General features: G+C 39.6%; 1 long non-coding RNA gene across 1 annotated transcript in view; it reads left to right on the top strand.

Annotated features, from left to right (window-relative positions):
* The first annotated feature begins 954 nt into the window (after positions 1-954).
* Positions 955-8,900, top strand: part of LOC138162627 (uncharacterized) — a 33,200-nt gene continuing 25,254 nt past the window's right edge. Inside the window, exons 1-2 of the long non-coding RNA XR_011168678.1 lie at positions 955-1,123; positions 2,392-2,518. This is a non-coding gene — a long non-coding RNA (uncharacterized lncRNA). The remainder of the gene's footprint in view (positions 1,124-2,391; positions 2,519-8,900) is intronic.

The raw sequence follows: 8,900 nt of genomic DNA, 5'->3' as shown, positions 1-8,900 counted from the left end.
CCGTCTACAACCATCACTATAGAAGTGGAAATATGTTACAGGATGAAGAGCCATTTTGTATTTCTCCTTCTTTCTTGGGCAGGAATAGCCAAAGAATTCTACAGGTTAACCTACTGGAAATAAGCCTCTGTACATGGCTAGATTATTTTTCAAATGGAAGACACAATCTGTCTCTAGAACCATACTCAAAACTTTTTCTTCATAAATAGAATCTGGTAGCAACTGATGGAATAACCTTCAAAAACACAAGGTAGACTCCATGGTATGAGAAAGCATCAGAATAGGAATTTTGTGAAAAAACATTAACATTTTTAATTCTTTAATCAAGTGCCAGATTTTGTGATAAAGTCTTTTATACAATTCTGATGGCTAATATTGAAAGACATGAATGTCTTTGTGATTTTGTGAATATGACTAGGTGGATTTTGAACTGTTAGAATAACCAGACCTGAACTATAGTTGATAACAGGCTGATGTGAACTCTGAGGAAGGTCTCCAGTGGGATAGGCCATGGATCCCTTCACCATGTATTGTTCAATATTTTTCTCTGTGATTTGAATGAAGATTATAGCTACCAAGATTATCAAATCTCCAGGTGGCCTATTGCTGGGAGAAATAGCTAACACATTACATAATAAAATCAGGATACAAAAATAGTCAACAGTCTAGAATAATAGTTTGATTTAAATTCAATTAAATTTAATAGGAATAAATACAAAATGACATTTGGGTTAAAAAAATTAACTTCACAAATACAGAATGAGGGAGATATGACTAGACAACAGTTCCTATGTAGATGATTTTGGGAGGTGGGGGTGGGTATGTTAAGTGAACAGCAAATTTATAAAAGGTCAACAGCATGATGTAACAGCTAAAAAAAGCTAATGCTATTCTAGGCTAAGTTAAGAGAGCCATAGTGTACAAGAGAGGTGATATTTTGGTTGTATTGTTCCCTCATCAAGCTATATTTGGAATATTGCATCTAGTCCCTCCATTTTGGGAAAGACACAGAGAAGGTGGACCATGTCCAGAACAGGGTGATCAACATAATGAGAAGAATGGAGATAATGCCGTAGGGGGATCTATTGGATGAACTGGTGATATTTAACCTGGAGAAGAAAAGGTTTGGGGAGAGACAGGATAGCTATCTGTCTTTAAGTGGTTGAAGGGCTACTAAATGAAAGAGGAATAAGACTGGTTCTGGGTGTAATAGGTAGAAGTTACAGAGATGCAGATTTGGGTTTGATATGAAGAAACAATTTTTTTAAGCAATAGGGGTTAAGTAACTTGCTCAAGGTTACACAGCCAGTTATTTCTGGGTGTGGTGCTGAGTATCTGAGCCCGAATTTGATCCAGGTCATCCTGTCACTGGAGCCGGTGCTCTTACTCGATGAGCCACCTGGCCACCCCTAAGCAATTGGGGTTAAGTAACTTGCTCAAGGTTACATAGCCAGGTGTTTCTGGGTGGGTGCTAAGTGTCTGAGCCTGGGATTCGATCTCCAGGTTATCCCAACATTGGAGCCGGTGCTCTTACTCTCTGTGCTACCTGGCCACCCCGAAGAAACAATTTTATAAGAAACTAAATTAAGAAAACTGTGCTGTAAGAAATGATGACACCAATGATCTTAGAAAAACATGGATAGACTTGCACAAAATCATGAAGATTGAGATAAGCAGAACCAAGAGAACATTGCATACAGTAACAGCAATATTGTTTTAAGAACAACTTTGATGGATAAAGTAATTTTGACTATTATAAAAAGGAAGAGGAATTATTCAGAAGAAGAACTGATAAATAGAAGAATGTATAGGATGATTTTACATATATATATATATTTGTGTCTAATGATAGCCATTTCTACAGCAGGGCTGGGAAGAGGATAAAAAAGGAAAAAAAGATAACTTCTTTATATATTTAAAAGGAATAGCAAGTTGTACATAATAGATTTGAGTTGTATTCCATTATTTAAAAAACAACTAAAAAGAAACACTTCTAAACAAATAGAGTCAGCCAATTGTCAGATGGGAGGTAGTGGATTCTCCCTCAATGGAGAAAGTGAAGCAAAATTTCAGTATGAATATTTGTGGGTATGTTACACAGAGGGTTCTCAGTCAGGTCCAGGTGGAAATAGATGGCCTGAGAGGTACCTACTAGCTCTGAGATTGAATGATAGAAAGATTTTAGGTACTTAAAGTATTCAAAAAGGGAAATGATCACTGTGGGCAGGAGTAATCTGAGAAGTCTTCATGGAGGTGACCTCCCATCTACAGAGAAGAGTTCAAGCTGACACTTGATCTGGAGCACTTGGATTTACCTGAATTCTGGAGGGTACAGATATCTCAATTGCCTCCAATGGTCTTTCTGTTTTCTTCCTCTTCTTATCTCTAAAGAGGCATCTCCCAGTCATGCCATGATACCTAAACCAGCATATGACAGAAAAACAAAACTGGAAAACCAGATTTCTACTGATAAAAGCAATCAGAAGGTTGGGAGGGGGAGATAAGTGAAGCATTGAAGGTAAGTGCTAGGCATGTGTTAGCACCTTACAGATATCATCTCATTTGATCTGAATTAGAAAATTAAAATAATTGTCTGGATAATATGGCTTTCACCCAGTTATCTCAGAAAACGTTGCCCAAGTCTCTGTTGTGGTCTAGGGTCAGATCATTTCTTCTTTCTTTCTTTCTTTGTGTGTGTGTGAGCACACAGTGATCTTTTTGTTTGTTTGTTTGTTTGTTTGTTTGTTTGTTTGTTTTTAATGTTAAATACATTTCTTTGCTGTCCTTTTTCCTGTTTTCATAACCCCGTCATTTCTGGATATACCTCCCCAAGCCAGTCATCACCCCAGAACTGAATGTAACAAAGAAAAACAATTAAGCAAAACCAATGGATACGGTGACTAAGTCTGACAATTCATGCAACACTCTGCCCTTGTAGTCTCTGGCCTTTTTGATGAGAAGAGGGAAGGATATTTCATTATCTGTTCTCCAGAACCATTATGTTTCAATTACTCACAATTCACACCTGCCGTTTACAGTGGAAACCCACCTGGGATAAATGTTTAGGTGAAGAAGAACAAGAATGTTTTTGAACCCCAGATTTACCCATACATAGCACAGTTGGAAGAGGACATGGATTTGAATCCTGGCTCTATCACAAATCCTGTTGGTGAATTTGGACAAATTGTTGTACCTCTCTGTGTCTTATTTTACTCATCTGTGAAATGATGGAAATAATACTGGGGGTAGCTAGAGTGATATGGTGGATAGAACCCTGGACCTGGAGTCAGGAAAGTTTGAGGTCAAATCCAGCCTCTGATACCTTCTTGCTGTGTGACCTGGGCAAGACACTTGTCTTCTGTATTGTCTCAGTTTTCTCACATGTAAGATGGGGATGGTCATGGCATCTACCTCCCAGGGTTGTTGTGAGGATCAAATGAGTTTCTAAGACACTTAGCCAACCTGAAAGCACTATATAAATGCCAGCTATTATTGTAACCCACCTCACAGGGTTTTTATGAGGAACAAATGAGATAATCAATGTAAAATCCTTTGTAAATTGCAAAGTGCTATGGAACTGTTAGCTACGTTAAAGCTATTAGCTATTAATGTTACACCCATACCCCCACTCCTGTCCTCTCCTTGTACAGGAAATAAAGGAATTTGGACTGAGCAAAAGTACAGTGAGACGAATTTACAGCTATTTTGAACAATATGCACACAGAATGTTGGTTCTACCTGATGTCCCAAAAGATTTGGGGGAAGTTTTAAGCTTAAAACAATATTAAAACTTTTGGGACACCCTGTATATTAATTAAATCTTAAAACTGCACCAAGATTTTGGGGATATCCCATAAATCAAACTGAGGAAGGTCCCTAGTCATGTTATAATCAATATTTGTATTCATTACTTTAATGGAAACATAGAATTCATGCTTATCAGACTGGTGGGTGGCATGAAGTTGGGAGAGATCGCTAATACATTCAATCAATGAGAACGAATTCTGTGCCTACTATGCACCAACCACTGTGCTGGGCAGTGGAGAAAACAAGCACAAAAATGAAACAATCCCTACTCACAAAGGAACTTGAATTCTAATGGGGGAGGGGAAGAACAAGTATGTATGAAATGCATACCACATATTACAAAGGGAATAGATGCAAATATATACACAGAAGTTTAATACAAAGCAATTTGAGGGAACTAGCATCTGGGGAGAAGAGGAAAGTCTTTGTACAGAAGATTGTATGCCTAATCTGCATCTTATAGGAGAAGAGGTAGTCAGGTTAAGGTGGGAGTGCATTCTAGGCCTGGGAATTGGCCCGTGTGAGAACCCTGAAATACGAGATGGTATGCCATGAATGAGGAACAGACAGAAGGCCAGTTTGGTTGGATCATGGAGTGCAGGAGGGGAAATAATGCCCAATGAGTCTGGAAAGATATTTGGGGGCCAAACTGTGTGGGGCTTGGAAAGCTAAGCAGAGGAATTTATGTTATGCTAGGCATAATACAAAGTCACAGGTTGTTTAAGCAGAAGAGCCACATAGTCGGATCTGTGCTTAAGGAAAATTATTCTGGCAGAAGTGATTAAGAATGCAGGGACATCAGTTAGGAGGCCATTGCAATAAGCTAGGCAAGAGGAGGTATGGGCTTAAACCAGGGGTGGAGAACCTGCCTCCTCAAGGTCACATGTGGCCTTCTGGGCCCTTGGGCCAGCCTTTTGACTGAGTCCAAGTTTTACAGAACAAATCTTTTTATTATAAGGATCTGTTCTGTGAAGTTTGATTCAATCAAAGGGCTGCACTTGAGGACCAAGAGGGCCCCAGGTTCCCCAACTGTGGTTAAATTAAAGGGATAGTCTTGTGAAGTGGTCTGATGTGAGATGTTATACACATTAAAATGTCAAGATTTAATATCTGTGTCATGAGTGAAAGTGAGGAGACCAGGATAAAGCTGCTATTAAGAGCTGGTGAGGGACAGGTAGGTGGTACAGTGGAGAGTGTGCCAGGCCTGAAGTCAGGAAGATAAGTCTCTCTGAGTTCAAATCTGACCTCAGATACTTATTAGCTGAGTGACCCTGGGCAAGTCACTTAACCCTGTTTGTGTCAGTTTCCTCATCTGTCAAATGAGGTGGAGAAGGAAACAGCAAACAGCTCCAGTATTTGCCAAGAAAATCCCAAATGAGTTCACAAAAAGTTGGACACAACTGAAAATGGCTGAACAGAAAAAAGTGTTTTCACCATTAGAAAGATGGTGATGCCGTCAACAAACTTAGGATCCAAAAAGATCTCCATTGGAAGGATGTACAGGATCTAACTAGATTGAATTTAACAGGGATAAGTGCAAAGTATTGCATTTAGAATATTTTTAAAATCAACTGTCCAAGATCAAAACAGAGAGAAACTGACTTAGCATTTTATTTGAAATAAAGTAAAAAGTACACAGCAGAAAACAAAAGAAAATCTAGAATGAAGCAAAGAAAAGCTGGGCAACTTTGAAAACAATGAATAGTATTTATTGTATATGTCTCCTTGAAATGGAAATTTATTGTTTTATATTGAATCTTTTCTTACATTCTGCTATGTACATGGAAATGGTTTTTTTTTCTTTTCTCATTTTGCATTTAAGTTTAGGATGAATAAAAATTTACCAAAAAAATATTTTATTTATCAGCACCACTGACATAGGAGTCTCTGGTAACTCAGGTTCAGTCTTTGTAACCTCAAAGACAGGAATGAGTTTCCACTACAAAGAATGATTTAGGGTCAGTTGACCCTAAATCAATTTGAGAGGTTTTTTTTTTTCTCTTTTAAATTAGGATCTTTGTGAATTTTCCCCTACCTTAACCTAGGAGTATTCAGATGTAGGATCAAAGAGGAAAATTGTAACTTCCTAAAATACTTTAATGTGTTTGTTTCCCTGCTTACCTATGTAATTTATTACAATTTTACCTCATGTCTCCAACTATTGGTTAAAAAAAGAAAAGAAGGGGTGGCCAGGTAGCACAGTGAGTAAGAGCACCGGCTCCAGTGTCGGGATGACCTGGATCAAATACGGGCTCAGATACTCAGCACCACACCCAGAAATAACTGGCCGTGTAACCTTGAGCAAGTTACTTAACCCCGATTGCTTTAAAAAAAAAAATCCTTTACTCTTTCCAAAGTTGTGACAATGCTCAGATCAGCCCAAGTGGACTAGGTTTTCTTTTCCTGTTAGTAGCACTTTCATTCTTAAAATTAATATATCTCAGGGGCTAGGTGGTGCAGTGAATAGAGCACTGGCCCAGGACTCAGGAGGACCTGAGTTCAAATCCATCCTCAGACACTTATCATTTACTAATCTTGTGACCTTGGGCAAGTCACTTAACCCCAATTGCCCTGTCTTCTCCCCTCCAAAAAGCAAAAAAAAATTAATATATCTTCCATCCCAGTCAGAAATAAGAAGTATGAGCCCTCCAATCCTGATCTGGCCATCCCACTTTGAACCTTCCCTGGGAATTCAAAAAGTACATCCAATGTAAGAAATTTTCTATCAAAAAACGAGAATGATTGTAAGCTATTGAGGAGTATTTAAGCTACTGTGTCCTTCCCCTTTCCAGTCCTCTTTGGAGGCAGGAGCAGCTAGCTACGTCCTCTGCCCAACTACTAGCTGTTAACCCCTTGAAAGTCCACCAGTCACAACTTCCCCACTGACCACTTAGAAAGCTATTGCCGTTTCCTTTCCCCCCACCCACTTTCTTGTACTAATTTGGAAGAAAGGAGCAGCTCACTAAAACAAAGTGAGAATTTGAAAATAAGACTTCCTTATTCTGAGCACAATACAGTGACCACTATCCCATTATGCCAATCTACATAATATAAAGGATTTTTTTTAATCCAATCTTTCTTAGGAGTGTAGTAGCAGAAAAGTTCATTACAAAATTAACATGTGCCATCAGCAAGAGAGAACCAAGACCTCACTTAGGCAGATTAAGGACCCTGAAAAAATCCATTGTGGAAAAGGGGCCCCAACTTCCTCATCACCACCAGCAACAGCTGCTGACCAACTATTATCAGCAGGCAGATAGGCACAGGAAGACCAGGAGAGACGACACTTTCAAGCCCAATGATTCTGCTTCCAGCTCAGCCTTCACAGTCACCATCTAGGGAAGCAGATCATATGAATAAGGGGCCTGGCCATTCTAGCCAACTTTCACTCACTGGGCAGACAAGCTGGCCTAATGGAAGCAAGGCACCTGGAGATAGAGTCTAGAGGCAGAATGTACCAGGCAGATCAAACCTTAACCAACAACTTGACCACCATCTCCTCTTAGACTGAACCCAAGAGAATTATGAACAGCAACGCTTGTAGCCCAGTGCCCACACCTCCTCAGCCCCTGTGGAGATGTAGCTTGGCAACAGCTCCTGTAAGTGGTATAGCCATAGCTACAGAAGACCCCCCCCCAAAAAAAAGTACTTGTTACCAAAGTTTTTTTAAATAGTCATATGGTTCAACATAAAAATTTGAAGTGATTCCATCATACTTGATTTCATATTGGATTAAAGAAGAGACATTACCACCTGATTTGCCACTGTACACTAAGGACCACAGGACTTTTTCATCTGCCTTGCAGGTAAAGTCTTCCATATATGTGGTCTCCCCCATTAGAATGTGAACTCCTTGAGGGCAGGGACTCTGTTGCCTTTCTATTTGTGTCACCAGTAAACAGCACAGTGCTTTGCAAATAGCAAGTGCTTAAAAATGCTTCATCCATTCATTCATTCCCAATAACAGCACAGCTTGTCTGAAGCAACCTCATTTGCTAGTAAGCACCTCAAGCAAGGTTGAAGGAAAGACACAGAAACCAGTGTGTTGATAGGAGACTAATTCAAAGCAAGAAGCATTCTGCAGTCTTATGTTGAAATACTGAGACACTCCTGCCCCCTCCCCCTAATTTCTTGGTTACCAGATTGCTAAGGCTTCTTTTAGAGTCTCTTGTCAAATATATTTTCCCATTTTTATAGCTTTTCCTTTTTTCCTTACTTTTGAAATGGACCTGGGGATTAGCCAAGTCTCACCAATAATGTTAGAATCCTGTGCTCATGGTTGTATATGAAAGGTTTATATGAGAATTTCAGATTTACAAAGTAGTCATACTACCAGATACCCTCAATTAGGAGGAAGTGCAGGGTCAGGATTATAGATTTAAAACCTCAAGGGTTGTTCAAGATTATTGAGTATGCTACCCTCATTTTATGGATGAAACTGAGGCCCAGAAAGGCAAAGTTACTTGTTCATGGTAACAAAAAAAAAAGTGGTAAGTGGCAGATTTAAGACTAGAACCCAGACCTTCTGACTCCAAATTCCTCTCCAATATACCGTGTTGCAAAGTAATTGAAGGAAGTATGGTACAGTAGAAACACCTGATTTGGAAGGAAAGAACTTGGTTTTGAACCCTGGTTTTGCAGCTTGCTACCTGCATGACTTCGAGCAACTCACAATGTCTCTGAGTCTGTTTCTTCGTCATCAGTCTAGAGGATCTCTAAAGTTGTTCCAACTCTAAATCCTCTGAGGCTAATGAGGTTATCACCACTGCCCCTTCAATAAGGACAGCCAAGGTTTACACAGAGAATGGGCAATGTTCTCCTGCCTACTTCCAGCTGACTACATATGCTTGTTCAGCACATGGGAGCTTTGGGGACTCCCATGCTGAGCATGCATATGACTCAGCACTTGGGTATTTTGAAATGGAAAAGCAATTCCCTTACTGGTTGCTGAACAAGAAAAAGTGATGACTCTGGAGCTTTAAAAGGAAAGTGACTCTTCTTTCCCCCACCCTGCTGTCTCTTCTTCCTTCAGCTCCCATGTAGCTAGTCTCTCTCTCTCTCTCTCTCTCTCTCTCTCTCTCTCTCTCTCTCTC

Source organism: Petaurus breviceps, unplaced genomic scaffold (genome assembly GCF_028583685.1).
Source record: "Petaurus breviceps papuanus isolate PSGF00001 unplaced genomic scaffold, PetGlider_PUasm1.0 120, whole genome shotgun sequence".
Classification (NCBI taxonomy): Eukaryota; Metazoa; Chordata; class Mammalia; order Diprotodontia; family Petauridae; genus Petaurus; species Petaurus breviceps.
Note: the sequence above shows the minus strand (reverse complement) of the source record. Positions and strands in the feature narration are given on the sequence as shown.